General features: G+C 35.7%; 1 protein-coding gene and 1 long non-coding RNA gene across 8 annotated transcripts in view; one reads left to right on the top strand and one right to left on the bottom strand.

Annotated features, from left to right (window-relative positions):
- The window catches only part of LOC143246052 (uncharacterized), a 57,521-nt gene that overhangs the window by 6,946 nt on the left and 32,170 nt on the right, over positions 1-18,405 (top strand). The window lies entirely within an intron of this gene.
- The window catches only part of LOC143245980 (lysine-specific demethylase 6A-like), a 105,757-nt gene that overhangs the window by 86,852 nt on the left and 500 nt on the right, over positions 1-18,405 (bottom strand). Inside the window, exons 2-3 of one of the 2 annotated variants that reach the window (XM_076492247.1) lie at positions 17,981-18,134; positions 16,303-16,790 (exon numbers count right to left, since the gene is read on the bottom strand). The gene's annotated coding sequence lies outside the window, so the exon portion shown is untranslated. Of the gene's footprint in view, positions 1-16,302; positions 18,135-18,405 lie in introns of both variants that reach the window. The other variant, XM_076492265.1, reaches the window with a different exon arrangement.

The following is an 18,405-nucleotide window of genomic DNA, read 5'->3' as shown; positions in this document are numbered from 1 at the left end:
TCACAAAGCTGCACAATGGGTTATCTGTGTTCTGCCCACCACGGGTATTGAAACCCCATTTTTAGCTTTCTAAGTCCTCAGACATACCGCTGTGGCGCTGGGGGCCGAGATAGCTGAGGGGTTAAAGCCAAATGTACATCCCAAACGTACCCGTCATAAGCAAAACGGCCGAAGTCGGATGTTCGTTGTTTAAGGTAATATGAAATGTGGAGTTTTTATTTTGACATCATCCATTATCATTTTTTGGAACCATGAAAACAAAACAACTGTTTCTGTTGTCATTTTTTAATTTATTCCGCCAACCTTCTTTGATAACAGTGTGTTTTTATGTTCTGAATAATGCTGTTGATAGATATGGTTGATGTCTTGGTCACGAACATAAAACCGGTGTTAGATATTAAGTGCTGACACAATGTTAATTGGCCTGTTATAAATGATATCCTCTGTGCGAGTACACAAAGAAATATGGCGTTTGCTGTTTGAAGAATGATTCAAGCGTTAATGAGACGTTCATATTAGAACACTACTTCTCAACAAACGGCGTACAATATTAAAGTTCAAAACTGTTGAGAAAATAACAGCTGTGTTGTACTTCCATTCATGCACGATGTATAAAATTTCATATATATATGGAGTTACTCTTAGAACTCGGTTCTCGTTTACATATAGGAAAGCACTTTCCGTCTGCAAGTAAATGTACAGTTTAGGCATATGTGTTGCAGGAATATATATATATACATATACATCCACTACAGTGTAAATATTATAATATTCGAAGAAAATGCACGGTTTATCGCAATCATAGGGTGGAGAAATATGTAAAATGAACTGAATATAAAACTAACTACTGCTGGTGTGTTAAACAACAGATAGGTTGAATTACTTTCCTTACACTACACATTTTCTTAACCCTATTAATTGGACTTCCTTTCTCATGTCAACGGAAACTGTAATTATTTTGCGTATCTCTCGAGAGAAAGCATTTCTTGCTTCTCTAGGATGTGGTAAATTTACTTGGTCGGAAACCACATTAACATCGTGTTCAGTCAAGCACGGGAAGATTTGATGTACGCAACAGGATGACTTCGGCATGGAGAAAGTGTAATAACTGTGCAGTGGAGGTGAAGTCGAAATGGTCAACGCCATCTGTATTTGAAAGTAGTATGAGTGTGTTTTTTTCCACCCAGCTTGTAGCGTAATAAACAACTAGGTCACATGACAAACGTCCGCCAGAGGGTCGTGCAGTGAATATGAGATTTAAATGAGGCATTTTTTTCTCATTCAAACTCACGAACAATATGATAGATACTGGCATGTATATTCGACTATGCTTAAGTGTTGACTATGTTTTAAAAACAGACGTCGATCTGACCATAAGTTTTTGTGGGATTTTATTATTATATTTACCAAGAACTTCGTAAAATGTATAGCACGTTTTCAGTACTGAATACAGCATGTGGTGTACAAACAGGAAACAAGCCACCTGGTGTACACCTCAGCGTTATTCGTCTACGCAGAAACTGTGCTAAAACTTAACAAAACCCTAAAAGAATATAATGAAATTACAAATATTTCCAAAGTTTCACGCAAAGAACCGTTTAGCAGTCCGACAAATGACACCAATTTTCGGCAGTTCTCGAAATTAACAATAACAAATTAGACAATTGTCCAAAGTTAGTAGGCCAGGTGGTTAAGGCACTCGACTCGTAATCTGAAGATCGCGGGTTAGAATCTCCGTCACAATAAACATGCCTTTCCCGCCCTGGGAGCGTTATAATGTAACGATCAATCCCACTATTCGTTGGTAAAAGAGTATCCCAAGATTTAGCGGTGGACGGTGATTACTAGTTGCTTTCCCTCTTGTCTTAGACTGCTGAAGTAGGGACGGCTAGCGTAGATAGCCCGCGAGTAGCTTTGCACGAAATCCAAAACAAACCAATCCAAAGTTAGTGTTCATAGTAGGCGTGAATTTCCAAGTTTAATGAAGTTTCATTGCGTGATGTATTTTCCAAAAATGATAAATACTTGGCTTTGGGTTACACGTTGAGGTGCTTTTTCTCCAAGCCTATATGTAAACGAAAAATGTCTCTCTTTAAAATGAACAGAAATAGTGCTAATTTCCCCTCAGACATTAATACTTTATTTAAATGTGTAACACCAACAAAATTTCGAATAGCTTTAGTTATTACGTAGTTATTGTTCTTTGTGTGCTTTAAGTGTAGTTTGTCATGTACAAACATGTTTATACATATAAGTCAGGTATTCAAACAAACAATATGGTTATTTATATGCAAATAACAATATCTTAATGCGATAACGTTTGAAACTAAAAGACGGTAATGACATTATTTTGCTTTTAATTACTGTCGTAAATTTCTTATGTTTGCGTTTGTTATGTATTTTCTTCATATTTCTCATAATTTCTTTTCGCTTTACATTTGTTAACGGAGATGCTACTAGGCACTGGTTTGATTGTTTATTTTTGCATTTCGCGCAAAGCTACACGAGAACTACCTGCACTATCCGTCCATAATTTAGCAGCATAAGGCTAGAGGGAAGGTAGCTAATCATCACCACCCACCGCCAACGTTTGGGCTACTCGCTTATCAACGAATACTGGGATTGATTCTCACATTATAACGCTCCAACGTCTGAAGGGACGAGCATGTTTGGTGGGACTGGGATTCAAACCTACAACCCTCTGATTGTGAATCTAGCGTTCCTAACCATCTGGCCATATTGGAGCCTAGGTACTGGTATGCGGGGCTAGTGCCCCGAATCTTAGTTGGTGTCTTGAAAAATCAGAATATAAATCTATGATCAACACCATGCTGAAACATCGAAAATTACCGCGCCAAGTACCTAGTGTAAGTCTAACTGTTACAATATTATTTTAAAATTTTAAGTCCACAGTTTGTGTGTCACAGAATTTTTCATTGTTAGCTAAACCATGGAACTCGTACAATTACATTTTACTTATCAAAGTACGAAGAAAATTATAGTACCTTCCATCGTTAAGTAGCAAAATATACAAAACGTGATTGCAAATATACGAAAAATATAGCATTTGAATATTGAAAAGTAAGATACGGAAGGCGAGATAAAACAGTTTCAACATCAAAACCTGTAAGCCATGAATTTTATAACACATTTATATATGCGTGTAAATATATATATATACATATATATGTTCTATATATATACTCTTAAAAAAAAGAAACGTAAAAGGCAAAATTTGAGACATATTGTTAACAAGTTTATTCCGGGTAGTTCTGTATGACATGTGTGAAACTTTGCACATTCACTGCTGAACATCCAAAGTCTGCAAAGGCGAAGTCCACGCTCACTAGTTGACGTTTAACGTCACTCAACGTCAATAACGAGTATTCCCCCCGTGAGCATCAATAACTGCTTGGCATCTCCTGCCCATGGAAGCGATGAGATGACGAATCACATCCTGTGGAATGGCTGTCCACTCAGCCTCCAAAGCTGCTGCAAGCTGAAGTAGAGTCTGCGGTTGAGGTTGTCGCCGTCGCAGACGTCGGTCCAACTCGTCCCAAAGATGTTCGATGGGGTTTAAATCTGGTGATCTGGAGGGCCAGGGAAGAACGTTGATGTTGTGGTGTCTCAAGAAGACAGTGGTGAGTCGGGCTGTGTGAGGACGGGCGTTGTCATGTTGAAAAACGTCGTTGACGTTCACCATGATGGGTTGCACATGGAGCCTAAGAATCTCGTCGACGGTTGCGTACGGTATGATCGTAAATCCTACGCAACCCTGATATGGTTGAGGCAGTAGACGTCGAAGTGGTGGTTTTATCCCGAAGGTGACGTAACGGGATGTTGCGATCTTGTGCGGGCGTGGCCACACGAGGTCTGCCAGATAGTGGACGGTCACGAGTTGATTCATGCTGTTGGTGACGATTCCATAGCCTTGTGATGGTGCTCGGGTGGACATTCACAGCTCTGGAAACATCTGATCGAGATTCACCTGCTTCCAAGCGACCAATGGCGTTGTTGCGTTGTGCTTCAGTCAGTCTTGGCGTAACTGTATTGCGTGTCGGTGGCTTAACACTGAGCTATGGAAACCGAGAACCCGTCATTTTTATAGGGATTTTACACATGTTGCACTTGCAGAACATGCAGATTTCTCAAACAAATTTATTGGACACGAATGCGTTTTGGCAAAAAATCCGTTTTTTTCCTCCGTTTTCAAAGTGCACAACTTTTATTGTCATTTTGGTCTGACAATCAGTGCCTTAACACGTGTAACATCACATACTCTGAGCTTGTAACGTTATTACATATATTTATCTTTAAAATAACAAAAATATCCCTTTTGCGTTTCTTTTTTTGAAGAGTATATATATGAAGGTTAAGTGGATTACTTATGTTATTGTTCTGTAATTATTTTTGAAATTAAACGACGGCAGTAGTACTTTTGGGAACGTGAATCCCTAGAGCGCAGGAAAAATCATTAAAAATATAATTACACTGATGAAAAACTTCCGCCATTAATATTTATTATGTATGTATTTATGTCTGGAATATATTTGGTGTAAGTAACTAAAACGCCCTTTGCATGGTTTTATAGCCAAATTGATTTGTCTTTTTTTTTCAAACTTTGTAAACCTTCTTATATATATGGCACAGATAGCCAAGCTGCTTTGTGCCATAAAACACTAAATCAAGTAAATCTTATATGTAGAACAATATATGCATATTTTTTGTTCTTTTACAGCATAAGTTACAAGTCAAGACTTTACTGTTATTTTTATATGTGATAATAACTTACTACCTTTCAAGGTATGATGGCTTTATATGCAAACAAAAGAGTGTGGTATTATTACATCATACTTGAATATCAAAAGCATGTTATAATATCAAACTTTGATGTCTGACGGATGTAAGTCATTTAAAACAAAACAAACTATAGGCGTGTCGGAAAGTTCAAAACTTGGTCGCCATGGGAGGGGCTTAGGACAGTCGTAAATAAATAAAAATCGTCTGACAACCAATAAAAAAGTGTTTGCATATTATTTGACAAATTCACAAAATAGCAAGTTTTGTATTACATATACAAACATCTACAAAATACGAATTAAATTGCTGTCTACCACAAAATAATAAATATAAATAACAGACAAACTTGTGATAATAACCATTATTATATACAGAGATATATATATATATAAGGTGACGAACAGATAAGGCCCCCGTTAGTACAGCGGTAAGTTTAGGGATTTATAACCCTAAAATCAGGGGTTCGATTCCCTTCGGTGGGCTCAGCAGATAGCCCAATGTGGTTTTGCTATAAGAAAAGAAACACACACGAACAGGTAATGTTCATAATTTTCTAAGAACTATAGTTTCCTTTAATTTGGACTGGCAAAGTAAACAAAATTTGGGTTGGGCCAATAATATTTTGGTCTCCAATGTAATTACTAGGAACACATGTCCCCAGTTCCGACATTTACGTAATATTTCATAAGAGGAAAAATCAAAATTAATACAATAACATATATATTAATTACTTCAAATATTTATTTACCAACATATTCTACGTGTGATATCTGATGAATAGAGATGTTAAATATCCACGTGTGTTTTATTATCAATGTTCATCTTACTTTGGAGATATTATTTGTGAAGTGTGCAAATCAACAAACCGAAACGTCAATAAACAGCATACTAAAAACGATCCTTTCCCAACATTGATTCCACCAATAAATAAATAGGCCTTCCTTCAAGAGTAAAGTTGTGGACATAAATGCATATTCAACTTACTATTATCTCAGTGTAGCTTTCAGGTACTTGGATTATGACAGTGAAATAAGAGCATATTTGCTGTCTCTGCATAAATGGAATATATCAAGGTTCCTACACCATTGGTAACATGAGTTTACAGTTGATTACGAAACTAGTTGGATTACAGTTAGCTTTACAGTGATGTAATATACATATTTACACTTATCAGTATCTTCTAATATTATTTTGATTTAAATTTTTATTTTTAATTGTTTCAATTCGAAAAACTGCGAACCAAAGATATGCACATTTTCTGTTTAATAACGTTTTTGTTTAAACCAAACTTTATTGTCGTAAACCTCGAAACGTGTGATAAATGTTTATTGAAACGTAAACAACATCTCCCGAAATGAGTAAATGTTTCTCATTTCTCAAAAGTTTTGAAAGATGTATTATGGAAAAACACTAGGACTAGATTGTTTGTTTTTTGCACAAAGCTACTCGAGGGCTATCTGTGCTAGCCGTCCCTAATTTAGCAGTGTAAGACTAGAGGGAAGGCAACTAGTCATCACCACTCACCGCCAACTCTTGGGCTACTCTTTTACCAACGAATAGTGGTATTTACCGTCACATTATAACGCCCCCACGGCTGGGAGGGCGAGCATGTTTGGCACGACGCGGGCTTGAACCCGCGACCCTCGGATTACGAGTCGCACGCCTTACGCGCTCGGCCATGCCAGGCCCACTAGGACTCGAACGAAAATTATTTCTCTTCAAGTTGAGAAAATAATTTTAATCGATATTTCTACTGGATTTTACAGTTAATGATAAATCCCTGTTATATTATATATAAGTGTTTCCATGTAATTACTTACCTATACAAATATAACAGTACTGACTCTTGTATGTCAACGAAATTTAAAGTTCTGCCCATCGCAGGGATCAATTCCCGAATTTTAAAGTTATTATCCTTTAATTATGACATTAAAAGTTCAAGACATTATTGCCCTGATTTCGTTGATTTATAACAGTAAAATTAAAATTGTGTTGCTAGTTTTATTAAACCTTTACGAATAACATAAATTACAATTTTTATGTTTTTGTTTATCCTGACTTTTTTTAATATAAAATAAAAACCGATCTCAACCTACATATAGAACGTTGACCTCCACACCCATTCATGACTATTTTTTCAATATTTCTTATATCCAGAAAGAAGACGTCATAAACAGATAGAATAATCCGATTACAGATTATGTGCGTTAACATGGATTCTAGTATAAACGTTTGGACGCATCTCCCTAGTGGCACAGCGGTATTTCTGCGGATTTACATCGTTAGAAACCGGGTTTTGATACCCGAGTTGGGCAGAGCACAGATAGCCCATTGTGTAGCTTTGTGCTTAATTTCAAACAAAGGAACAAGTAAAATAAAGAAAGGGCGTTTCAGGTTTCGCAAATGGATAGTCTCGTGAGCTCATTTTTTTAATGCCACAATACTACTCATAAAATTATAGAAACAGGTAGACTTGGACATGTATATTTATATAAAGGTAAACTTGTACCTTTTACATAGGAGAGTGAGCAGACAGGTTGAATTTTACATCTAGTTGTAAATTATAAGAACTTATTAATGAAAGTAAAAACGATGTAATAATATGTCAATCACATTACATCTGCTATAACCGGTGCCGATAAAGTCTTTCGTCCAATTCTAGGGCTCATCAGGTCGGCTGATATATGATGGGCACAGTAGTGGTCGAGACACTATTTATGTTTTTGTTTGTTTTTTTTAGTTTCGCGCAAAGCTACTCAAGGGCTATCTGCGCTAGTCGTCCCTAATTTAGCAGTGTAAGACTAGAGGGAAGGAAGCTAGTCATCACCATTCACCGCAAACTCTTGGGCTACTCTTTTACCAACGAATAGTGGGATTGATCGTACCATTATAACGCCTTCACGGCTGAGAGGGCGAGCATGTTTGGTGCGACGGAGGTTCAAACCCGCGACCCTCAGATTACGAGTCGAATGCTTTAACCCACCTGGCCATTCCGGGCCCTATTTATGTTATTAATAATTGAAAAAAAAAAAAGATATACAGATTTATATATGTTATCTATAAATACTGAAAAGCGGGTAGACTTTCACATTTGCTTTTAATAAACAATAAACAAGTCAAAATAATATACTTTTATGCAAGAGACAGAAAGACGCACTTAAATTTTGCATTTAAAAGAGAGATAATCAGGTTTATGTTAACCATTAATTAAGTGTTCATAAATTTATTCATTTATACACAATATATATCCTACTCAATATTCTAACCTTAGGACTATATGCTAATTTATATGCAGTATTAAGATACGCTTTTTGGTTTTACACTTCATCTTAAACAGATGTAATGAAACACATAATCAGCAATAGAAAGTAAGAGGCCAATCCCCTAAGCAGGTGTACGATTTAATTGCTTTTGCTAAATAAATCTCTTGCTTTAATCTCACTCGATCCCAGACTTCTCTTTTTTTATGTAGAACATCTGTCAGTTCGTAAAGTACTGTGATAATTCAGAGTACTAAGATATGAGACAAGGCACGTGCTGGATCTCTACCTGTCCGTTATTACGTAGCCCATTCATTAGGTGCCTTCATCGTGGAAGCAACATCAGATATTGTTGGTGAAACACAGTAAACTGGACAAAGATTTATGACGTCACTTAGCATCCACGAAGAACAACATGCCTCAAACACAAAATTAAACAACTAGGTTCTGGTCCAATTCATTTACACCCGCCCTGATTTCTTTGTTAAACAAATGTGTATCCTCTATTTATTCATAACTGGTTGTTTATGTTAGTCCACAATGCAGACATTAAAGTTTTTTTTTGTTGTTTTTTTAATATATGACAATTTACCTTTCCTTTCTGTCTAAATTCCGAACGGTTTTTATATCAGTGTTAACTCTGCATTATAGCATCAAACATAATTGAACTACAACCGTTATGTGTGCTTAAAAAATCCAAGTCGCATATGGTAATCAAATAAATTTAGTAAGACTTTTTTATTATTATTATTCTCAAAATGCCTCAAAACAAATATACCCGTAAGCTCAAAATCCAGTTCTAACATTCGCAAGTTTAAAATCTAAATATATATATACAGCAACTAGTAAATGCTAAGAGAATATAGCGTGAGCACTGTAAGTTGTGTCTAAAAATAAGTTTATGCTCATAGTATAGACTGAGAAATGAGGTTTAAATATATTAGCATGGAAATTGATTAACGGCCCCTCAAACTTTTTTTTTTTAGTTTGAAAAACAACATTTTCTAATCCAGGTGTTCCAATTTCTAACCTCTTCACACATCCGTTGGAAAACAGCCTTCTGATCTCGGCAGCTGAATCAAGTCTTGTCTTTTTTTTGTTTCTAACAACAATAACGATTTCCCTCGTTATCTGCAGAACAATCATAATTATAATGCAATATCACTTCCTCTACAACGCACAACCGTTGTTAACTATCAATATTCATTGTTTTCGTCTTTTATTTATTAGTAAGAATATATTGTACGAAATTACACATTTCCATCTGCAAATGCTGCAGTATCCCGCTGGCAACCGACAGACAGACGAAGTAGTTAATGTATTTGCCGAAGAATTTCGTTTAAGCTTGAGGTATTTATGTTGTAGGTTCTGTTACTTTAAACAAAATCGAAAACTGGGGATCTAAGAGCAAACTTCATGTTGTCTGTGAATAGGTGAATACATATAAACATTTAACTGTATATAATGCATATAATATACACGAATATTGTGAGATTAGGGCACTTTTCAATTCATTAGCATTGTTATGAGTAATGTGGAACTTGCAACTTGTGCCCAGTGAGGTATGTGGCTGTAATGTTTGTTGAAATCTAGGTCATTACTTATTAAGTGATGTAACTCACAAGGCAAAGATACCACAGCGATCAACTATATTTAGAAAACGCTTTCACTTCGCTTGGATATGGAACACAAGCTCCTGTGTATAACTTATAATTAAAATCACAGTTAATGCAACAGAATAAATGTAGATCTATCGTAATTAAAGAACGACTTGTGTAAGTCAGTCTAAGCGTGTATGTGTGCTGCTCACTCACATGGAAATGTTTCCCAGTGGCACAGTGGCATGTCTCTGAACTCATACTGCTAGAAACTGGGTTTCAATACCCGTGGTTAGCAGAACACCAATAGTCCACTATGTAGCTGTGCTTAATTCCAAATAATCAATCAATCAATCACATGGAAACTCAGTATTTCTACTGACTAAATGTAATGATAATTTTACGTTTCCACGAGTGCAAAATTGAACTAACCTAAAACTACGACATCTATAACATTAACTTTAAGCATTACTTCAGTAGCATTTACAAACAAGCAAGGAAATACATTAAATTATTTCTTTCCCTTCAAGTGGCTTATAAATAAAACAATATCATCTCAATATAAATTCCGACAGACACGTAAAAGTTGACAATTACGCAAACGTTTAAGTACGATTTGTACGCGAAACACCAATTAACCCGCCATATAATATACGGCATTTAGTCACTGCCACAATTTCATTCATTTTTGACGCTTCACAGCTAACACATTACGCGAAAGAAAATAATTTCAAGTTTCGGACGATATACAAATACGATTTAGAGACATATAAGCCCAGCAAAGTTACGTAAACAAAACACGCGTCAACAGTTGATTTTTACACTTTTTGATAATATAATTTTAAAATTCACCAGTTCATATAAATTTTCAACTATTTCAATACAGGATACTAAAAATCGACAATTAGGCTTAAACAACTAACTCACTATACAAGGTGGGATAATCGTACTTCGTAAGAACGAATTCCTTGTGGTAGTATAGTGATGTGATGCTCAGATGGGATACGTTGTGCCACTGTAGAGACATTTAGAGTTTTTGATTCACAGCGATTTCCAGACCAATCGACAATGTAATGCCTCAAGGGTAGCTTTACTGCTGGAGTAATAGTAAAAAGATGTAAGGTCCGGAACACACCGATTTTAAAGACAATTACATATCTGACATACGATAATTAAGACATAATTAAGAGGATGTAGAAGTTACACAAACGGCAATACTGTCAAAAGTTCTCTGACTGATTGTCCTAAGTCCCCACTCTATTTGTAAAATGGTAACCTACAATTTGCACATATTTCTGTTAACCATGAAGAAGAAAATTCACAAAAAATTATCCTTGTAGAGAAACATAAATAATATGAGAACAAAGTAATCTTCTCATACTCTCTCACACACACATTTTGATAAGAGAAAGACAAACTGTAAACAATTGTATTGATGATGTAACGTTGAACCAGATCTGCAGTAAGAAATAACTAAAGACTTTCAAACAATGAACAATTAATTAAAAATGTTTGAGAGTTTCTAATTTCATGAGAAATTTAAACTTCACAAAATTCATAGTAAAGCAAAAGTGAACTCTAGCTACTATATCAGGATATATGTTATATCAAGATATGTTGTATGAGATGTAACTCCTACCCTGCACGGCTGGGAAAGCAAGAAGCTACATCACACATAAACGTCAAGTCACAAGTTAAAGTCCACCACATTAGCGTTTTTACCGAGAACTAGACCAGTGTTCATACTATCTTCTTCTACGGCCAATATGTCGTTAAACTACCTGACTTTAGTGGACTTAAATGTCGTCTGGTTAGTAGATATCCAAGTACAGTGAAAAGTCTGTGGGAAGATTTTTTCGTGAGGTTTGATGTTTCATTGAAAATGACGATGTAACACAATAGTGCATAATTTGACCATTAGATTAAGCACGATAAACAATGGTTTTGTAACTTTGGAATTTTACGCAAAACTACACGAGGACTATCTACATTAGTTCTCCATAATTTAGCAGTATTAGAATAGAGGTAAGGCAGCTAGTCATCATCATCCACCGCCAACTTTTGGGCTACTGACACCCAGATGTCAGTACCCGTCAATCATGGGATTGACCAAAAAATTTAACGCCCTCGCGGCTGATAGGGTGAGCATGTTTGTGTGATGGGTATTCCTATTCGCGACTCTCAGATTACAAGACGAGCGCCTTAACCACCTGGCCATGCCGGACCCACTGCCAACTGTTGGGCTACTCTATTACCAACAAATAATAGAATTGAAAGACACATTATAACGCCCTTACTGCTGAAAGGGCGAGCATCTTCGATATGACGGGAATTCGAACCGTCAGATTATAAGTCGAGCGCTTGATCACCAGATTAACAATGTGAAATGTTTTTCCAAGAAAAGTACAATATGAAACACCATTCTTATAAAGAGTGATTAGTCCAAAGGACAACAGAGAAAAACAAAAACACGCTACTTTTAGACAGCAATATCAGAGCTCACGTGAGCTGTAAAATTTGAAGTAAGCTAATTCTTTTAAGATCTTGAGAAAAACAAAACTGATACATAATTAAAACACCTATGTTTGTGATGTTAAAAGTATAAAAGGAAATCCAAACTAATCTGGCTGAACGAAGCTTTTCGACGTCGAACTTTATTTTAATCAAAAATGTTTACTCGTTTCAATTATGAAGAAAAGAAATTATCATTCTATGTTCTTGCACACCCAGTTTCTATATAGTTAATAAATCAAAACCACCCTGGTTTAAATATCTATACATTATAAAGTTAAATGCATTACGAACAGTTTAGAAAACGACAAATTTATTTGCTTAGGTTAAGTTCACAACTATCACGTACTCATAAAAGTCACGATCCATTCATTATTGGTGCATTAATCTTTCCATTCTCTTCAAGTGAATCTGTGTTGATACTGTAACGAGGAATTCCAAGAAAGGTTTTTACTTAGTGCATATTTTTACATCAAAAGGCGAATATACAATCTTAAATAATTTTAAAAGTGCTTTGATTGCATTACACTTAAACGTGTGACTGGTGTATTCTTCATTACTTCTTTCAGCCCCATTCCAATTAGTAGCCTCGAAACTCATCCTCTTCACATCTGTAAACAATAACTTGATACTTCTATTATAAATAAATAATATAAATTAAGCATTGTTTTAAATACTGGAACTAAAAGTTTGTTTTTGAATTTCTCTCAAGGCTATACAAGGGTTATCTGCGCTAGCCTTCCCTAATTTAGCAGAGTGAAACTAGAGGGAAGGCAGCTAGTCATCACCACTCACCGTCAAGTCTTTTACCAACGAATAGTGGGATTGACCGTAACTTTCTAACGACCCAATGGCTGAATGAGCAAGCGTGTTTGGTATGACGGGAATTCGAACCCACGACCCTCAGATTACAAGCCGATTGGCCTGAGCACCTGGCCATGCCAAGTGAGCAACTAAAAAAGAAACGTCTATTTATTCTGTCGATTGAATGGGGGAAAAAAAAAGTTAAATCAATAACTCACAGAAATTTAACAAGTTACATAGACCTTGTTAACGCGTAAAAGATACCAACAATCAAATGCTGTCACTTTCTAAAACAGACATTAAATCCATTACACCATACGTAGCTAGCGTGCTAAATATTTTACTGATAACATTTGTCACGCAATCTGTACGGAGCCTGGACACCTGTAATACATTACATAAAAATATCACCATCTCTCAGTGTCGTGTCATACTCAAAGTAGATACAAAACTGAGATCAGGCCACACTAAATCTATATAACAAAGAAAGAAAACATAACAGAAAATACAAACCACATTTGAAAACTGTCTTGTTTTAACACTACAAAAACGTTAGTTATTAATATACATACTTCAGGACACGTGTATTTTAGGCATTTACACAATTGAAACCCAAATACGTCTCAAATTAAAACAACAACAAAGAACTATCCTAAACCGTTTTTACCAGAATGTATTTCAGGTATGCTGCTCGTGCCACGAAATATTGCCAGTTTTACGACAGGACTAATTTAATGTATTTATTTATATTTGTATTTTTACAAGTAAGAGTCAACGTTCCAATTTTAGGACGCAAGTTTAAATTTTTATAAATTAGAACCTAATGGAAGAATTTTTTTACATAGAAACGTGGGCAAATTGAGATTTATTTATAATTTCATCAACCATTTCACACTTAGATGGCTTGGCATCACCAGGTGGTTAAGGCACTCGACTCGTAATCTGAGGGTCGCAGGTTCGAATCCCCGTTACGCCAAACATGCTCTCCCTCTCAGTCGTGGGGACGTTTTAATGTGATGGTCAATTCCATTATTCGTTGGTAAAAGAGTAGCCCAGGAGTTGGCGGTGGGTGATGATAACTAGCTGCTTTCCCTCTAGTTTTACACTGCTAAATTAGGGACGGCTAGCGCAGACAGCCCTAGTCTAGCTTTGCGTGAATTTCAAAACAAACAAACTCGCCAGAAACAACCAGAAAGACTACTATACTCTGAGATTCTAAAACTTGATATTTTTGAAAAGGCAGAAATAACTCAGTTAAAATGTTATTTCCTTCCTTATGTATAAAACAAAACTCGTTTTATAGACTTGATTCTTTTGTAGAAAAATTCAATAAGGATTATATAAGCGCTTCTTTATAAACCTGATACTTCTGTGTGAAATGATGTAAAAAAAAACAAACACTACGGCACTGTTTCTTAAAAACGAAATTTCACTGAACACTCTTAAGTACCCCAGTGGAACAATGATAAGTCGTTCGATTTACAACGTTAAAATCATGGGCTCGATTCCCCTCAGTGGACTCTGAGGATTGCCTCCATGTGGCTTTGTTCTTACAAATATAACACAACGCTCTTAAAAAAATAATAGAACACTAACACTCCTAAGAAATACTGTTAGGTTCTAGAGCTGTAAAGCACAACAAACTATCTCCAAGTCTTTCGTTGTAATATATAACAAAAAAAAAACACAACAAAACCAACAAACCCTGATTCAGTCAAAGTTCCTTCATTTCAATAAATATATTATTTAGATACAACTTATAATATTTTGACGAGCGTTTAAATGAATTGGAAAATGCAGAAAACATGAACTTTTAGAAACAGGATTTTAAGTGTTTGATTAAAACAAATATGTGGGTATTGTATAAATGAATAACTTTCAGAACTTCAGTCAGGAAGTTTGTTTTTTGGGGGGAGGTAATCCTACTTTGTAAAAAATAAAGTTCAAGGTTTCTGATTGATAGTGCCTATTCTAACGACTACGATTTCCACACTTTTGCTCAACATCACAATTTCTGTTACAATAGAGCATTACAAGGTATGATGCGTTCAGTCTTAAAACACATTTTAAAAAACTTTCCACAGAATCTTCACTGTACTATTAACTTCGACTTTCAAGACCATGTTCAAAGAAAACAACAGTGACAACAACAACAAAAAACAACCTTTAGAGCTTCATTTGGTTTCTTGACAAATATGTGCTCGAATGGGATTGCTAAGGTTCCAGTTTCTTTGATCATCAGAGTATTAGTTTATTTAGAGATGTGCCTTGTGAACTTTTCTCAGTTTCACATCCTTGTTTATAATATTAGCAAACATAGCTGGCTTCATAATTTTTGAATTAAAGGGTTCTCTTTCGCAGTCGTAAGCCTTATTTTGCAGACGAAGGTATTGCTTTGAATTGACGTAGGGTGCTGTTTCGGAACCTGTTGTTGTGTTTTTTTCAGCGTCGGGAAGTAGGTCTTGAAGACCACCTGGGAGGTCAGGTTCGAGACGACCTCTTCCTCTCTTCTCTTCTATTGTAATATGTCTTCTTTGCTGATGTAACGTGTGTGGGCTATTGTATTTTATGTTTTAATGTTGTCTGTTTTTAATCGCTCTCTCTGCTGTGTGAAGTTTCCAGTTTTGTTGGAGAACACTGAGAATTCCCTTTTTCATAAAGTTGCTCTCATTTGATTCTACATTAACAATCTCGCTGTATCATTATTACTGTTTAATAGATGCTTTTGAAACTCCTCCAGCAACAAATCAATCTATCCGTAACGGTATAGCACTGTCGAATTAACAGGAACTTGTTATGAAATGTCTATATAGATGGTAAACAAGCCGTTCGTGGCACCACGATTCGTATTGCCGTGACACTCATGTATTAGTACATGCAAATCAGTTTTACGGTTTTATACTTTTTAATAGTAATTTCACCCAAACCCGGATTAGTTTATCAGATGCCATGAATGTTAATCACCATTTTTATTTAAGGTAATTTGAGATTTGACTCAAATACTTTGAGTTTACCATAAAACAGATTGAATTGGTACTTAACACCAGTAGCAACAAATGATGTCCATACATATATATGTGATTCTGTGGAAGTGTGCAGACAAGGTATACTTTCCTTTATCAGGGATGAACTCGATATATATTAGAACACATTGTTACACATTTTACATCGAAACGTTACATTTTTTAAAACCCAACAGCATACATATTTCTGAGCTTCTAATACAATAACAACATATTCTTAACTGCAGATAGAAATAAGAATTTTAGAAACATTTTACATGGGTATTTAAAAACCTTCAAGGACACTCCTTAAGAAGGCCTCCTTACCTTTCTCACTGATGTTGTACGCTCCTAATTCTCAAACACATAAGTCTATTGAGTACTCTCGTCTTTATCAACGGTGAATCACCCTCCAAACCTGTGATGTGCTAGAAGCGGTCCTCAGTTTATACACCCATCCACATTGTCTATAGCACTCTGATTCGAAGAGTCCACGGCTGGTTTTCTTTCTATTTTTTTTCTTCTGGTATGTAACGGTTGCTAGGTGACCAAGATAATGACGAATCATCCGCTTAGTGACGAGAGTCACGTGAAGGCAGACGCTGTACTATCAAATAAGCAGGTGAGCGCGAAAAGTTACTTTTATGTACACGTGCACCACATGCGTTTGCGTCTGGCCAGGTGGTGCACGAATAAGCTTCAACATAAAGCGACCCGTTAAACTTCCGGTAACCAACTTCCTCTTGCAATCGTCTCTCAGGTTTCACACTCTTCGGATATGCGCAACATTGTCTAATTTCTCAGATATTCAACATCTGAAAAACGTGTTCCTTAAAGTTTATTTTCTCGAAATATATTATTCATTTTAACCAGCAGGAAATATAAACAGTTTTTAAAAATAATACAGTTTTCTTTGACTAAAATACAACGACTTTGTTTTAATCACAGCTTTCGAAAAAAAACAACAATAAAAAACATGGATTACATTTAAACATCTCATGAGTCACAGGTTCGACCGGAAGTTATCATCACGTGATATTGCTTATGTTGGTGATTATTGATCTCTAGGAGACGCTAGCGAACTGGGTTTAGGGCTATACATTCAACAAAATCCGTATATTGATCGATGTAGAGGACATTACTTTAGGGAAATAACCCCTTGCCATCGGAGTTAAAACTTTAGAGTAGAAATTAGAAGCGTTCTAGACACTGCTTGACTGGATTCGAAGAATACGGAAGAGGGAGCTGTCCATGGAGCACTGTTAGCGTCTGTCTACACAGTCATTAGGCATCAAGATTGGCATATATGTAGATATTACTGCTTGAAAGACAGTACAAACACAAGCATAACTTTGTAGGAACACTTAATATATATGCATATTAAACTTTCAGTATTGTAGCAAGTTTCTTAAAGATGAAGGCTTAGCTTCCAGCGACAAAGTTTGTGTCTCAGCTATACACGTGGTCCACCGAATTTTTACGGTTTTTTAACATTTACTTTTCACAAAATACTCTCAATGTAAGTTACCTAGATTATTATCCTCCCTGTTTTAACCTGTGTTGCAGGAAATGCACATTTAACAAGAGAAGTGTCTAATAGAAAAAACAAAAAAAAACAAGCAAAAACACATCACGTATTTTGCATTTTTAAAACGTGTATTTTAATCAGTGAACACTGGAGTCCGAAATTTATAGGACAGTAGTTTAAAAATAATTTCCAAACCATAACAAGATGACATAAACCTTGGACAATAGTGTTACTGCGGTGAAAGCCTGGCCTCCAACTCACTATGCGATTAATAGTTTAAATGCACAAAAGTAATAAAAATTAATATCTGTGATTTTTGCGCTTTGTTTACCGGGATACATTCACGCTGGATAATTCCTGGAGACGTTTACAGTAAAATTAGGGGAAGATTTAGTTGGAGTTATGCATTCTGGTTGGCAATGATTTTATTGCTTTGGTCACCGGGTTACAATCAGATTAGTTAATTGTTGGAGTTACCTGTTCTGGTTGGCAATGATTTTATTGCTTTATTCATCGGGTTACATTGGATAATATTTAGAGTAAACTGGACATGGCTCTTTGAAGCTATTTATTTTGGCTGTCCTTGATTTTTTCACTCAGTTCACCGGGTTAAACTCAGGCCGGATATCTCCTGGGAAAGATGACAGTAAAAGTGGTTATTATACAGATGAATATCTTATAGATGACATATCATTTTTAAACTTAATACACAGTATGACTTTAAGGTATTCATGCTTAATCGTGCTTGAATTACATATATCAATATCCTAACCGTCAGTTTATTTTCATTCATTATATATCTTGCTCACTAGATCCTCAGTTGATGTGATTTGGTCACTGGGGGATATCTAAGTTGGATATTTTCTAGTGATTAAATATAAATTAAACTAAATAAATCGTGG

The sequence above is a fragment of the Tachypleus tridentatus genome, chromosome 1 (assembly GCF_004210375.1).
Source record: "Tachypleus tridentatus isolate NWPU-2018 chromosome 1, ASM421037v1, whole genome shotgun sequence".
Taxonomy (NCBI): domain Eukaryota; kingdom Metazoa; phylum Arthropoda; class Merostomata; order Xiphosura; family Limulidae; genus Tachypleus; species Tachypleus tridentatus.
The sequence above is the reverse complement of the archived record's forward strand: the minus strand, read 5'-3'. Positions and strand labels throughout refer to the sequence as shown.